Source organism: Antedon mediterranea, chromosome 5 (genome assembly GCF_964355755.1).
Source record: "Antedon mediterranea chromosome 5, ecAntMedi1.1, whole genome shotgun sequence".
Classification (NCBI taxonomy): domain Eukaryota; kingdom Metazoa; phylum Echinodermata; class Crinoidea; order Comatulida; family Antedonidae; genus Antedon; species Antedon mediterranea.
In genome coordinates this window covers 15,133,223-15,150,100 of record NC_092674.1, presented here as the reverse complement: position 1 = coordinate 15,150,100, position 16,878 = coordinate 15,133,223, and the positions used below count along the sequence as shown (strand labels likewise).

The following is a 16,878-nucleotide window of genomic DNA, read 5'->3' as shown; positions in this document are numbered from 1 at the left end:
CCTTGCTGACGACGATCCAAGTGATGATAAGTTCGAAACATCTTCTGGTGCGACAGGGTGACAGCATGTTTAACCAATATTTTGATTGGTTACAACGCTGTAAAGATGCTAGTTTAGATGGCCTAATGATACAATACCTAATTCCTATTGAAGCTACAAATCGTGCTCAAAGATGTAAAGCACCATCAAGGGGCATCTATGACGACTTTGAAAGTGGCTATGCTGACGACTTTGCTGTAAGCTCCTGGTCACAAGAAGAACTGCAAACCATTGTGAACATCTTGAATAAAGTTTGTCTGGAATTTGGTCTAAGAATTAGTGCCCCCAAAACAGAAACCATTATATGGAACTGGAAAGAGGAAGTTGAAGAATACCCAAGATGCATCATACAAATTGGCGGCGTACACATTAACAACGTAACACACTTTAGATACCTTGGTGTATTGGCTACCTACAATGATGTTCATATTGGAGATCAAGAAGTAAAATACAGAATCAATTCAGCCAAAGGAGCATTTGCAGAGAATAGGGCATTGCTTACCAACAGAACAATCCACCTACAAACAAGAATGATGTTTCTTAATGGTCTAGTTAGGAGTAGACTCACCTATGGTTGCCATGCTTGGAGGGCAACAGGAAGTGAAATGTCCAAACTTAGCACAACATACAAAACCTTCCTAAGAAGAATTCTAGTGAATGGCTTTCAAAGGGTCTGCCCACCAAACCATGTAGACATATCCTCAGATGAAGAAACAGATGAAAACTATATAGACTGGCGTTACGTAATTGATAATGACGATCTCTACAAAATTACTGGCTGTCAACCGCTAGAAGAATATGTCTATACAAGCAACAATTCAACTGGATCGGACATGTAATTAGAAAAAAAATGAAGATCCTACAAAAATTCTTACTTTTCACACAACACAAAATAAACGAAGAGGTCGGAAGATACCATCAGTATTTGATAGAGTTGTACAACAAAGTCAACTTACTAGATGCAACTTCATTGGAGCCTGCTTCAACAGAAATTTATAATTCCCAGCAATGTTTTAACTGTATATATGAACTGTTTTATAAGTTGTTTTGTGACTGTGCAATTTGGTAGTAGTCACTCTCGTACTGTACATTTAAAAGTAACACATCCAAATGCCAACTTTAAGTCAATGGCTACCAGATGTCTCTGTGAGATGGTTATTTGAACCAGTACCAGTACCAGTTAGTTGATCAGCCTTGGCATTCAAGGCTTGTTCCACTATTAATATTCTTGCCGAATTATGTTCAAATGCCTGGCTTAGTTCTTTTTTTTTTTTCTGCCCTTCTATTATTAGCGATTTCAGCGACATTTTAAGAAATTGTTAAAATTCAGAAGAGCGAGTATTGGGCTTAGCTACCATGATGCATGGAAGTACTGTAAACAGTATATTGTTATTTGTAAAATTTATCATTTAACTTATGTCTAGTTTTGAATGCCATCTGTTTAAGGAGAACATGATCACCAATCTGAAAATTACTTGCCATTTTTCTACCCAATTGCGATTTTTCATCAATTTTATGCGCATTACTATTGTTCTTATTAATGTTTCATTAACCAATTCCATGGAGTTAGCAAATGCTATGGGACAAATCTTGCCATCCTGACCATACTACGATAAACACGCTCATAAGCCCTTTAACGATGCATCGATCTCCAATAGATTTATTACATGGCTGGATACGTTCACCACATCTATGGGTAGCTCACTGCAATTTTGAACATGTATATAACTATCAAGTATGTTAACAGTCAGATTTGGTGAACCACTGCAATATCACTTGACATTGTAGTAGTTGCTGTTTGCAATACATTCTGGACTAATTCTTTATTTATTTTATTTTTATTTTATGTCTTTAGGCAATGTGGCCAAGGATTACCAATAGTGAATTAATCACTGTCCTATCAGATAGGTGGTAATCCCCCTGATACAGGGGTTATTGTGTGAACCAGTTCACCGGGGTAACCCCCTACTCTTTTTCGAATAATGAACTGGGTTCTATAACTGTGTACACTGGACCTACGGTTTATAGTCCTTATCCGAGAAGACTTGTTCCACCACCAGAACTAGGAGCGAGTCGGCCTCGAACCCTTGCCGATGTTGTTGTTGGCTCTTTAGGTACGGTAAACGGCGCCCCTGCCTTAACCGCTCGGCCATATGACTCGCTCGCTATGACTCTCTATTGGGGAATAAGATACGAATATCATTACAAAATCTAAAAAGGGTTTATCACTTCCTAGAATAATCTCTCTTAATTGTAATCTTTACCTTCTCTATTGGGGAATAAGATACGAATATCATTACAAAATCTAAAAAGGGTTTATCACTTCCTAGAATAATCTCTCTTAATTGTAATCTAGTGGTGTCATCTTTACAGCCTCTAATTGACCCATTGTCATCCATCTCTTTTGTCTCTCGCTCTCAAGAGGTCCATGACTACAGGAGGCTGCACCAACATCACTGTATGCTAAGGCTCACTGGTGTTCATCCACCACATGCCCTATCATTAAACAAGAAAATCAGTAAAATATCTTCAGATACTGTTATATTATCTCTGTCTTTTTTAAATTGATGAACATATTAGAAACAAAATATAGAAATTAATTCCACAATAAAGAATATCTGGAGCTAAAGTTTATGTTCAAGAACAATATAACTTGTCTTTGAAACTGTATATACAGTATGTGCACCATTAAATTATTGTACATCTATATATAAATTTACGTAAGGGCAAAATTCGGTAAATCGCGCCTTACTTCTAGAATTTTTACTCGATGGTATATAAAGTTGGTTCGTACTTTCGGTACTGATTTTAACCACCTAATGTAACCCTGTTTACTAATTAAATTAAGTTAGATAATTAGTTATTGACGATTAAAACGAATTTAGGTTCAACGATTTGCCCCAAATCGGAGTGTTTTCCGATCGTGGTATACACTGTCTAATGGATGTCCATCTTGAAAAATACCCGCCACAAAAATGCGAGGAGGCTTCGCATTTTCCTATCTCCTCCTACGATAATTGATTTTAAAAACCGGTTGAACAGCTAGAGTACAGTATCATAATGTTGAAGACAGGCCGATTTTCTTTAAAAAATGCTATTTTGATAGATTTAATATACGTTTATACAAATGTATTGATTTGCGATGAATGGAACATTCCAATCTCTGTTCCACAAGCGTCTATTCCCTCAGGCGTCGTAAAGGCAAGTACTGTATACTCATAACAGAAATTCGATCCATTTTTTCTTTCAATCTGTGCTGCAGAGGTTGGATATAAATTTTTTTAAACGGATAATGTGCTGGCGTTTTCACTCGCCGTATATTATGTATACATCTTTATTATTGCAGTTAAACCACCCACATCATCACCCTTCCCTCACTGGCATGAGTAGCGTTGTAAAACCAGTAGAGGATAGGCCTACGGTACATCACATGCCCTAAACGCAGAACAACTTTGGTGGGTAGGGTAGGAACCAACTTAAGTATGAGTTGGCTCTAAGAAACAATTGAAAACCATTAGGCCTACTAATTAAGTTGAGTTAGATAATTAATTTTTAATATTTATTGACGATTAAATCGAATTTATGATTTTCCCCGAATAGAGGTGGTTTTCACAAATTGTTTTACATTATATAAACATATACACGTCGTAGTGATGTATCGTTACATGCACTGTACTATTTCAATCGACTAGGACGGTGATAGTTTCAACAAAGTATTAAATCGCAATGTTTTACTGTGTGTAGTGGTATATTATTTGTAAAACATGAAAACAATTAATATTTCGTTACTATGGATAAAGAATATATTTAAAAATTGTTCCTCTTTGCACCCATCCTCTTCCCCACCCCTCAACCCTAATGTTACATACAAAACACAAATTAAGTTTGTTTAAATTTGACTTAAACAATTGGTCTCATTTTGTGACAAGTTTCTCTATCTGAAGTAATTCCCAGAGTGCTAATTTTAGTTGAGTACATAAATCACAGTGTCTATTTATTCGTTCCTGTAAACGACATGTATTATTGTCCTGCGGTACGTACATTTGAAATCGCCAGTTTTTTTAACGCTGACATTATTATGTATTCGAGAACCATCTGTGGGCACGACCTAGATGGTACAATAATTAATTATTTAATTGGTTGTTTTAAGGATGGCATAATAAATGTAAAAATGGAGAAATCGTATTACTTGCCAGACAATCTTCAAAAAAGCGTAAAAACGTGGACAAAACTTTCTTGTCCATAGAGGGCGGGCTTTAACACTCCATACAAAATTCATCACACGGGATGAGTATTTATCAATTGCATCATTAATTTTATCATCTTCCAATTTTTCAGAAATCAGTAAACGATTTCTATCAGAGGAGTTGATTCATCAAGCTCCTATAGACAAAGAAATTGTCACAGCTGTTGGATTTATGGAAGAATCAGTTGTTAAATCATCAAAAGTCTACACGAATACGTTGTCTCTGGTCGCAGATCATGAAGAAGCGGACACGCGACTTGTTCTTCATGTCTCTGGTCGCAGATCATGAAGAAGCGGACACGCGACTTGTTCTTCATGCTTCCAATGTCCGATACAACACAGTTGTAGTTGCTTCTAAGGATTCAGACGTACTAGTGATTCTAGTGTCTCACTACCAAAGCATGGTATCCAAAGATATATGGATGATGACATGGACATCCAAAAAAAGAAAGTAGATTCAAGCCTTGCCCGAGGGTTCTGCAAAAGCACTGATTCCATTCCACACTATTACTGGATGCGATACTACCTCATATCTAAGTGGTCACTCAAAGGCATCGGCATGGGAAGATTTTGGTTGAGTCTCATTTTGTCTTTAGATCTTGTATTATAATTATGGTAAGAACCATTTTTAATAAAGAGCGATGAAAAACGCACGTCCTGATTAGTAGTAACATTATACATGAAAAGCCCAATTTGGTACTTATTGATATCCGCAATTTTAAGTAGTTTAAATTTATAGAAACATTCAGTCATTGAATCATTAAACTTTGACCTGTTATAGCTCGTAATGCCCTTTTCTGGAGTTTAACATTGATGTGGTTCTTATATGTGAGAAATTCATCAATATGTACTCCAAGGAATTTAGTCGATTTAACTCTATCTATTCTTTTATTGTTGACATAAATATTTACATTCTCTAAATTACTTGGATTCGCTGATTGCGGAAAATTATGTAATTAGTTTTTTTAACGTTGATTGATAGTTTATTGCACATGAACCAATCCGAAACATTTTTTAGTTCACCATTAACTAGTTCTATGAGCGTATCCAAGTTTTCGTGAGATGCAGATATGTTTGTGTCGTCAGCAAATAAAACAAAAGATAACGAGTTTGAGCAATTAAATACATCATGGTTGATGGTGTCAAACGCTTTTGACAAATCAATAAATATTCCGATGGTATTTTTTTTCTTATCAAGCGCATCGGTTATTCGTTCAACCAGATCTATAACAGCCATAAAAGTAGAACTGTTTTTTCTGAAACCATATTGTGCATTATTAAGGATGTTAAACTTTGTGATATAATTATTTACTCTAATTTGAACAATTTTTTCAAGAATTTTTGAAGCGGTAGGCAGAATAGAGATCGGCCTATAATTACTGACGTCATTTTTATTGCCAGATTTAAAAATTGGAACTACTCTAGCTACTTTCATACTATCAGGGACCATGCCTGTCTCAAGAGAGAGGTTAAAGATATGTACAAGAGGAGATGCCACAGCAGCAATAATATGTTTTAGAATCCGATTACTTATGTTATGTGACCTCTTTTGGATTGAAAAATATGGATTGGGATTGACTCTCTTTCATATATTGTTTAAAGTCAGAATTGTTTACATTTGGTATTTTGTTTGCTAATTCTTCCAGTGTTGGAGAAGAAGTCATTAAAAGCGTCAGACATACCTTTTGGATCACATACCAAAGTTTTATTACTATGGTTAATTACCTCATTTGGCTTAACACTCGATTTTTTTCTATTTAGAACTTCATTTAAAACTTTCCATGTTTGCTTTGAATCGTGTCGAGCTGCATCCAGTTTTTTGGAATAATATTGTTTTTTCCGAATTCTAATTAAATGAGTTAATTTATTTTTGTACTTTTTATATATATTTTTTAATAATTTTGTTGGGTTTTTAAGGTATTTTTTATAAAGTTTATTTTTCTTTTTTATTGAAATCAAAATTCCTGTTGTGATCCATGGGTTTTTCTTTGTATTACCATTTGGCTTATTACTTTTTGTAGGTATGTTATTATCTATGAGATTGGATAGTTTTATAATAAATAGGTTATATGATGTATTGGTATTTAATGACAAGTGTGTTGTATGGGTAGATGATCGGTAATGTCAGTGACTATTACTCCACAATGCGAAATGTTATCATCATTTGTAATAATATTATCTAAAATTGTAGCAGAAGACGATGTTATTCTGGTGGGTAAGTTGATTAACGCAGCTCGAGGTAACCCTCCATTGCCTTCCTTCTCCAATCCCTCTCTGCCCATTTTCTCACGTCCGTTCTCTGCTTCTCCTCCTGCCTGACTCTGCCTCCATCTGCCGCCCTCTATCTTTTCTTCAACCCCAAAATCATTACAGTATCATTAATATGTATATAAATTAATTGCAACTTCCGGGGACCTAGCAGCTCTATTTTTCAAAATGACCATTTTTGCACCCCCAGACAGCAACAAGCATACGCCTATGCGATAAACAATATAGGCACACCTCTTCGCCTGTGGGTAGCCTACGCTTTACGTTTGCGTATATTAATTTTTCTAAGCTATAATTTACCCGATAAATATAGGCATATTTTGAACTTTTTTTTTTTTAATTGAAAAATATGGATTGAAACAGTCGAATCATCGCGCATCGTGTTTTTGCACGCAGTATTTTATTTATGTATTATAAAAAATGGAAAAAGTGGCTACCCTAAATCTTATTAAAATGGCCTCAAATGACGCTAGAACGCGATATTAGTGGAATTGGTATGGTCTAGACTCACTAAAGGCCTATCACCTCTCCAATGTTACAACCACTGTGAGACACAAAAATGGCCTAGAAAAAAGGTAAAAAAAAACACCTTAATTTTACTAAAATTTAAAGGGCTATCAAACTAACTACTAGTACAAACCTAATTACTACGGATATAGACCTACCATTTTTGTGAAAAATTTATAAATAAAAATGGTACAGCTATTCTGCTTTTGTAATTGCTAGTTAACTTGTCACATGTTGTTAAATCATTCCTCGAAAGATCAACTTTTTATTGACACTGTTTTAAATTCTTGTCATCTGTTTCGATGCAATTTTTGTCCTACTTGTTCTGATCATGTCTGATTTAATTGTTTGTTTAGTTACTCATCTTCTTCCACGTCTGCTTTGATTCATACTGTATTTCAGCCACATTTTCGTCATCAACTGGTTCTCTTGCCACAACTGTCTGCAAACTAGGAGCTTGTGGGAAGTTAAAACGACACGAACCCTTTTTCCGACAGTAAGAAGAATGTGAATGTGTTTGCACCCGTTGCACCAGATTTGCAAATGAATTGTTTTCATCAGAAGCATCACAAGTGACATTAAACTGACATATTTCCTCATCTGAGTTCAAGCCAAGTTTAGGTGCATTTTTAACCCAAAGTAATGTATGCACATGGGGAGACCCTCGAGCCTGAAATTCAATACGAATAACATAGTCATAATCTCACCCAGCGGATGCACCTTGGATTGCTAACACATCATAGAATACAGTCTGAAAATAGACTTTGATTGAAGTATTTTCGTGGAGCTGTCAGCTGTTAGAGCATTCTTGTCACCAGGATATTTATCAGGATTCGATAGCTCTTCAAAATTAGGATCACAGAGTAGCTGCTGCGGTTTTTCTGATTCGGCTGGAGCGACGCATATTAATAAATTTTTAGATCAGCGTTTTCTTTTAAACCCTGCTAGTTTCATAGGGCAAGCCATGAATCTTTGAAGCATCATTTCTCTTCATTTATCTCATGTACTGCCAATAATTGATCAACATTGTCATCATAATTTTGTCACACAGATTCAGGCAGCTTAACAGTCCAGGTATTTTATCCTTATCAAAGCAATTGCGTTGCCAATTGGTTGTCCTTTATGAGATTTAAAATATACTGTGTATTATTATTTCCCTTAGATTCCAGAAAAATGATATCTACCGGCTGAAACATGCTTTGGGGGTGCCACCAACTGTAATTCTGGAGAATAAGTCGAAAATTGATGGACTTGAGGCTTTGTGCATCACACTCCAAAGGTATGCATATCCTTGGAGATATGGAGATCTTATCAAGGACTATGGACGTTCAGTACCACAGCTTTACTTGGCGTTTAAGTGGATGACCAACTACATCTTCGACATTCATAGACATCAAATCTCATCCTTGGATCAGCCATGGTTATCCCCACAACATTTACAGGAATTTGCTGAGGCAACACACACAAAGGGTGCTGCTTTGAGGAACTGTTGGGGGTTCGTTGATGGAACCGTAAGGCCAATATGCTGACCAAATCGGCATCAACAAGTATAATGGTCACAAAAGAATTCATGCCATGAAATTCCAGTCAGTGAGAGCTCCCAATGGCCTCATAGCTCACCTATATGGACTTGTGGAAGGGAGGAGACATGATGCATTTCTCCTTCGTGAATCGGGTCTGTTGACAGAGCTTGAGGCCAGGTCACATGATCCACAGGGAAATGTATTGTGCATGTATGGTGATCCTGCGTACCCATTGCGCCCGCAATTGCAAGCACCTTTCCCGACGTTACGGATAACACCAGAACAAGTGGCCTTCAACGCGGCAATGTCCAAAGTCAGAAATAGTGTTGAATGGCTATTTGGAATTTAAAGACTATAAGAAGTCTCAGAAAGTGCAATTGAGTGCATTTGGCAATGTACATTGTTTACATACTTACAAATGCACATACATGTGTGTATAAGAACAATACATCTGCCTATTTTGAACTTGAACCGCCATCGCTGGAAGAATATTTTCATACATTCATAAACATCTAACTGTAATACAAGAGAAACTTTAATAGATTTAAGGAAATAAAATGGTTCCAGTTTAAATAAAAATCCCGGAAGACTCTTAAACACCTTTTCTTCTCTTCATCTCCTCTTTCCTTTGGTAACATTTCTATATCGTCCTCTTCTTGGATGAATTGCTTTTCCTCATCTGTCTCCTCCACTGCAATTCCACTGGCTGCCTTTTCTTTGTTATTTTGTCCTTTCACTTTATCCATCAAATTAGATATGCGATCTCGCACTGCCCGCCTGTCAACTTTGTATTCACTGGCCTTCATTGCATCAGCAACAGCCTGCCATGCCTTTCCCCGCTCAGTTGTGCCTTTCTTGGACTGGAAAGGTCTAGCCAAAATTACTTCTCCTATTAGGATCTGATCCTTTTGGTTGTCCCAGATCATGCTGAAATAAATAATAAAATCACAGTGTTTTTTAATGTAATATTTTCTCATCAATTTAGTGTAGGAGTTTTTAATCTAATGAATATATTATTACATGATATTATATGTTTTATGCATTAAAAAAAAAGTTTACAATAATAATAATTAATATATTAAAATAAAAAAGTGAGCACTATTGAATTATCCAAAAAAGATCTTAAAAGTAAATATATCAACTAAAAAAAATTAAATAAATTTGTAATATTTTATACATGCTGGCAACTACTGTATCTTAACAAAAAAAACAAGTAACTTACCGGTTTGTACTCTTTTGCTTTTTTGTCTTAATTTCTTCTGCCTGTTTAAAAAAATTAAAAAAATCAAGATAAAATGTACACAAGCTTATCTATGACAATGAAATAAATCCTTTAGCTACATTGGCAGGGAGTTGTTATGAATCTAATAAACAACTCCTTTGTTTTAAGCAAAGCAGGATTGTTTACTAGAAGATAATTTGATTAGTTAGTTTTTATTATGGAACTTGTCATTTCCTGTCATCCTTTGACTGGGGGTCCTACGTATCTAGACCATCCTATTTGTGCACCATTTGTAGGACCGTGTAGGGATAGCCTAAAGGCCAGCAGCTAGGGTATCGCAGCTAGGCCCTAGGCTAGTTAGTTCGATTAGGCCACTGCACTGGTTTGCCCTAGGCTAGGCCGAATCTCTAAGCCAATTTTTTCATTTTATATTTGGCATCATTGATCTAGAGCTAAAATAGAATAAAATAAAATAGAGTGAAAATAACGACTGATTAAAATGCTTTACCTATTGACGATACTGCTTCCATCGTGTCCTCCATAATTAAAATACACAGCTGAATGTTCGTTTTAGACAGGACGCTATTTCATCTCACTACCGTTCTCAAATTTAGCGCTACGGTGAGTCTCAAATTTCTGCGCATGCGTGGATCACATTTCGAATTACCGTACTGAGCTACTTCCGTACTACAACGAAAGCTCGCTATTTATTCACCAACAACTTATGGCAGCAATGCTGCTGCGCACTATTTCCATTTTCTTTTTATATTGTTGCTTTTTGTAGGTTATTTTGCCTGACTTTCATCAACTCAAAACCAAAAAAAAAACTTTTGAGATGACACGTGGTCCACAAGGCTACACATGTCACGTAATGTCGTTGTGTTGTTGCTGTGCAAATAACTTCGTGTTGATCTGTTTGTTGCCTCTTCAAACAACAATCAAAATTGACAACATTTTTTAAGCCAAAATACCGGCGTAAGCAAGGTATGTCACTGCTATATATTATAGGTATGTGTTAGAAGCTAGTGCATTATTTTGACAAGATTTGACAAGTAGGCCCTAGGCCTAGTACTACTAGGCCTACTAATTGATGCATACACGCCTAGACTAATTAGGCGCATTTTCTCAGTCAATCAGACGCGGATAATCTGTATAGCGAAGTTACGAATTCTCTCCCAATCATCAATCAATTTAAAGTACCAAGTAAGTTTAAGTTAACCCCATCATCTGTAATTGCAGTCTCTTTGCCTTGGCACCGTGATTCGAAAATGTTCGAAACACATGTAAAACCATGTGTTGCTTGAGTGATATTATTATTGCATCCTAATTTCCTTTTATTATTAGAATTTTAAATATTAATAGTGAAGAACAAGTTTAATTTGTTTCTAGAATTGACTGATTCAGATGCAGACATTCAATCAACGGCGGTTGAACATGTTCACGCAAATTCTTCAGTGTCTACCAGTAACGTTGATCAAGATATTTTAGATGGTAAATTAGGTAATTAATATGTTCTCATTAGAAGAGTGTTTATAGTGTGTTCATATAGGCAATTAGTTGGGTCTAAGAAGTTGCATCTTAAACTATACTGCAAGTGTTATTATAATATTAAGTCAAAGCATTTATTTTTCTAGAGTTGACTGCTTTTGACACCGACACTACCATTGAGAAAACTTGTATAAGCAAGTATGACATCAGAAATGGCTCCAATAAGTATTTCTAAAAACGGGAAGCGCAAGGTTTTACATTTTCAGAATTCATGGTTCTCAGAGTTCAAATGGCTTAGGTACAGTGTTTCTAAGACTAAGAGTGGTGGATATTGTTTAACCTGCCTACTGTTTGCAAATAAAGACGTTATTTCTCTCTATGTTGAAGAACCCTAGCAGGAAAATTGAAACAATAATTGATGAGAAAGCCAGAGAAAATGAGAAAATCAACATTAAGATCCTAGAGTCCATTATTGACTGTGTAATATTTTGTGGTCATTATGGATTACCTCTGCGAGGCCACAGGGATTCGGGTTTTGATGACACGGTTAACAAGGGGGTTTTCAAAGGACTGGTAAATTTAGAAGCAAAACACAATCAAATACTCAAAGAGCACTTGTTGAAAGGGAAAAAAAATGCCCAGTACGTATCATGGTCAGTTCAGAACGAGTTAATATCAATAATAGGAAAGCAGATACAAGAACATATTGTTTGTGCCATAAAGGAATCCGAGACAGGTTTGTTCACGATTATATCTGATGAGGTGACCGATTGCTCGAACAATGAAGTAATAAGTTTGAACGTCAGATATGTGGACAAGAACTGCAAAATTTATGAAGATTTTGTAGAATTTTGTGGGATGCAACGTGTCACTGCAGTAGCTATCTCAGACAGTATTCTGAAAAATGGTGAAAGATGCAGGGTTAGATCCGGCAAATATGCGTGGTCAGGCTTATGACGGTGCTTCAGTAATGTCCGCCGCCAGAGGAACTCAAGGTTTAATTCGAAAAATTGCTCCAAAAGCGATGTACACACACTGTTATGCACATAGTTTAAATCTGTCCATAGCTGCAAGCTGCAAGAACAGGGAGGTGAAAGATCTTGTTGATTTGATTAATCAAACCTTTTTGTTTTACGAAATAGTCCAAAACGAGAAGAATTTTTTACTGAAATTCTGAAAGTGTACCGTCCAGAAAATAAGGTTGAAAAATTGAAAGGTTTATGTAAAACTAGATGGGTTGAACACCATACTTGTCTTCATGCAATAACAAACCCCCATTCAGGCCCGTATGCAGCATTTATAATGGGGGGGGGGGGTGCGAGCTAAGCGAGCAACAATGGCTGGGGGCCAGGGAGCCGCCAAGGGCGCCCGGTCAGGGTCCAAAATTTGCGTTATTTGACGTTCTAAAGACTGATTTAAGACTCTCTGTTGTGGCTTGGGCTAGTTGAACGCTGGACACCAGAACTTAACGCTTTCATAATGAGGCCAACTCAGACAGCGTCGTACGACGCTGTCTGAGTTGGCCTTCCCCCCTTGTTTAGGCGCCGTATTCAATAGAGTGTCTGTATTTCCAGACACGTCTTTACCGCCGGTTAAGTTGTCTGTATTTCTCCAGCAACAAACACTTTACCGCGTACCGCGTACATGAAGCGCTAAGCTATTGCTTGTCATCACATGATCGACTGCGCATGTTTTACATCGAGTTTGTAGTCAGTTCAGATTCCGTAATTTAATTACCGGTATTTTTTCATTTTATATTAGCATATTTTTGTTTGTATACCATTGATAATGTAAATTTTGTATATATACAATGATATTGTCTTTAGTTAAATAAGACAAGAAAAAATACCAACCGAGGAAATAGTGGACCTTTTGGGACTTGGGGGGGGTGCGTCTGCACCCAACGCACCCCCCCTGGATACGGGCCTGCCATCTTTATGAGCGACTAACGGGTGGTTGGGCATGGAGTAAAGAGGACAAAATCATGGAAAATGGATTACATCATAGTCACACAAATTTCAAAACAATAATTACACTTACTACTGTCCTATATGTCCTTGAGATTGTAAAGCCACTTGCAACAAAATTGCAGAAACGGTCATTGGATATTTTCCATGAAACCAATCTTATATCGGACGCCGAAAGTACCTTGCAGTTGTTACGAGACAACATCGAAAGTGAGTTTTCCCGTTGGTTTGTAGAAGCAGAAAAACTAGCTGATAAAGTTGGTGCTAATGTTGTTAAACCAAGATCAGTAGCGACAATGAGACAACAACACAGATCAAATCATCCTGGAGACACTGTGGAAGATTACTACCGAGCAGTATTACCAATTCAACTTCTTGATCATTTACAAACCGAGTTAAAACCCCGTTTTTCTGCCAATAACAGGCCATGCTTTAAAATATTTGGCGTAGCACCCGAGTCTATTGTTAAGTGTAATGTTGAAGAAGTCTTCAAAGAACTTGAATTTTGGTACGATGATCTGCCAAGACACGAACATCTTCATTCCGAGCTTCAGCGATGGAAGCGACTGTGTTCGCAGCAACAAGAGCTCCCTGCTACATTAACGGAAGCTATTGTAAAATTAGCGGATCCTGATGTGTTCCCGAATGTGCGTGCACTTCTTCTAATCGCATGTGTACTGCCCGTAACGTCTGCTGAAGCTGAGCGTAGTTTTTCGACTTTACGGAGAACGAAAACCTGTTTGCGAAATCACATGTCTTATGAGCGGCTTTCGGGATTGTGCCTCATGAACATACACTTTAACATGAAAATAAATACAGAGAATGTCATTCGCGAATTCTGTCTCCAAAAGCCAAGAAGAATGTTTCAAAATGCACACTTATTGTTTAGTAACTAACGTCAAATGTATAATACTAATTTAGAAGTTAGTTATTAGAATTATGTATAAGCTATCACCTATACTATTCTCTACATTCGACAAAATAGGTATATTTTTAAACAAAATATTGTATGTACAGGCGATAAATACGTTAGTGTAATGCGTATAATACGGATGGGTATGAAGCGTCTCACATACACACGGAGCCAAGATAGCTTCTTGGACTTGCACAGTGTATGGACTCTAACCTTACGGTTACAGCCTCTCTACACAAATCAACAAACAAGCAAAAAAAAAGTGTTTGTAGGCTATCTGTTGCAGCCTGGAATATAAAAATGTTCTGTAATGAAAATGAGAGTTGTTTTTTGTTTTCTTTGTTGCAGTTTATTAGTGTTAACATTGTCATATTTGTGTGTGCGTAAACCGATTCAAATGATCTAGATTGCCCTAGACCGCCAAAGCTTCCAGGGCGCTTCGCCCTCTGGACCCCGACCGGGGGCCCTTGGCGGCCCCCAGGCCCCCAGCCCATGGTTGCTCGCTTCGCTCGCAAAATACTAATACTGGTTTGTGTTGATTTTGTACAAATACGTGGACCTACACACAGAACTCACTGTGATGTATCAAGCAGCGAGCACGGCCTGCATGGCCTGCTTCAATAAAGAATTATGTTCATGTTTCTTTCGTTGTCATTTAAATGTAAAAAAAAAAATTGACATTGAAATAACATTACGTTGTATATTCAACCCGCATGCGAATAGTCGACATGCGCAACACAGCTGTTTCAACCTATAATATTTTAGAAAAAGTCAAGTGCCCTCAATGTTAGCAGACGACTTTTTCTGAACCGCGCAAGATTGAAAATTCGTTCGCGAGAGGTTATGAAACTTTCGCGAACGTCAAAAATATACATTACAAGTATCATTTGTAGTCAATTTAACGTGTTTTCAATCAAGTTATCAATTAAGGTTAGGCCTAGTATTTGCTGGTTTGAAACCAGATTTTTTACGATTTCATTACAGCATAATGATAAAAAAACAATTACTAAGACGACTTATCGAATATAAAAGTCGGTTAATTTACCCGGAAGTAGCAGCGAACAGCGTAGTCTATATTGTAAACAAACAAAAGTTAAAAATACACCGTCTAACTTCACCGATTGTGTTTACATCGTTATTTTTTAAAAGATATACTTATTTTCTGTAAACCATTAATACTAATTGGTAATATTTAACATAGTTTTGTTAAAAGGTGTTGGTTCAATATCTTATAAATTATCGTAATACAACAGCCTTTTTTGAAAAATTAGCCGATCACCGGGTATGCAGGCGCAGACGAGGCCCGCGACGAGCGTGGCCTTTCTGGCGGCCTAGCTTTAAGCTTTTCACAGATGAAGTTTCATGATAAGGCTCTTCCCACAGATGGAGTTTCATGATAAGGCACTGTCCTCTATTTGTTTTGATTGTGAAAAAAAAATGAAAGAAAAAGATGAGAGGTACACTTTGTTCCACTTGTCATTCAAGATTTTATAAAGGGCATTCTCTTTCGCCGTTTCATTATCAGCCACATGAGGAAAGATGTTTACCATGTTTTTTATACAGAAATCAACTAGTACCAGGGCGAAAACAGAAACAAAATTTTCAAAGAGGCACAAAGCGGTAATTTTACTTCAGTTCCTCTGCCGCTAGCCACAATCAGTTGGCAGTTCAAAATCTTAAACGATTGTGATAAAATGTATGAATGCCTAATTTGCAACAAAATATTATCTCTTGATATTAAATCTGGCCACATAAGCTAGTTCATCAAGATGTGACTGAAGGGAAAATAACTTTGAAAACTCAAGGACGGGTAAGATTCCAAATCCGATTATTAATATTATATAATAATAAAATAATTTTCCTTTAAAATCATCTGATTAGTCATTATTTTGTGAGGCTTAAATATTATTTTCTGCTTGTAATTAATTTTAAACATTTTCAATTTTGAAGCCACTAAACATGGTTACCGCTTCGCAAGCCACCAAAGTGAATGTTGCTGCACCAGATACTAATAGTCAAAAAATGGATGCAACAAGGTGCCTTGGTATCATGAGCGGCTGCAAAATAAATTGGAGTCAGCAGCGGGCATTACGAAGGTAATTGAAGTTTTAATTAGTGAATTCTCATAATCCATAACGAATTGAAAATTATTGATTTATAAACCACTGCAGAACTAATAAAACACACTGATCACTATGAAAATTATTATGCAGTTGAATTATTTATTTTCTTTTTAGGTTTTGTCCAGGCTTACTAGCATCAGAACGCCAGATGAGAATATGCCAAGACAAAATTGTTGATGGCTGTTTAGTTAAATCAACCGACCGAGTATATATTTGTAAAGAGGGAGGGAGCTACGTCAATTGGTGGGCTGTCATTGGAAGAGGTTGCAGTCGTCAGACTCGCCCAAATTAAGAAACTGATTTATGAATATTTAAATCAATATGAAATGTATGTATACAATTTTTTATCCATTCATGGTTATCCTTACGACACATTGCTGATTGGCTTTTAGTCATAGTCATAGTCATAGTCATATATACTTTATTGTCCATTTAAAAAACAGAAATGATACTTTTTACTTTTTTTAACAAATTTTCTTTATACAAGGATTCAACATCAGGTAAGTGCTCTCCTACTAGTCTAATTGCTCTATTTCCTATTCGATTAAGTTTAATTTTTTTTTTTTTTTTTTTCTTAAAATA

At 36.5% G+C, this 16,878-nt stretch overlaps 1 long non-coding RNA gene and 1 pseudogene across 1 annotated transcript in view; both read left to right on the top strand.

The window, feature by feature from the left end:
• Positions 1-8,217: 8,217 nt before the first annotated feature.
• Positions 8,218-9,099, top strand: LOC140049726 (uncharacterized; annotated as a pseudogene).
• A 3,875-nt stretch (positions 9,100-12,974) lies between these two features.
• The window catches only part of LOC140049362 (uncharacterized), a 250,627-nt gene continuing 246,723 nt past the window's right edge, over positions 12,975-16,878 (top strand). The window contains exon 1 of the long non-coding RNA XR_011845235.1: positions 12,975-13,032. This is a non-coding gene — a long non-coding RNA (uncharacterized lncRNA). The remainder of the gene's footprint in view (positions 13,033-16,878) is intronic.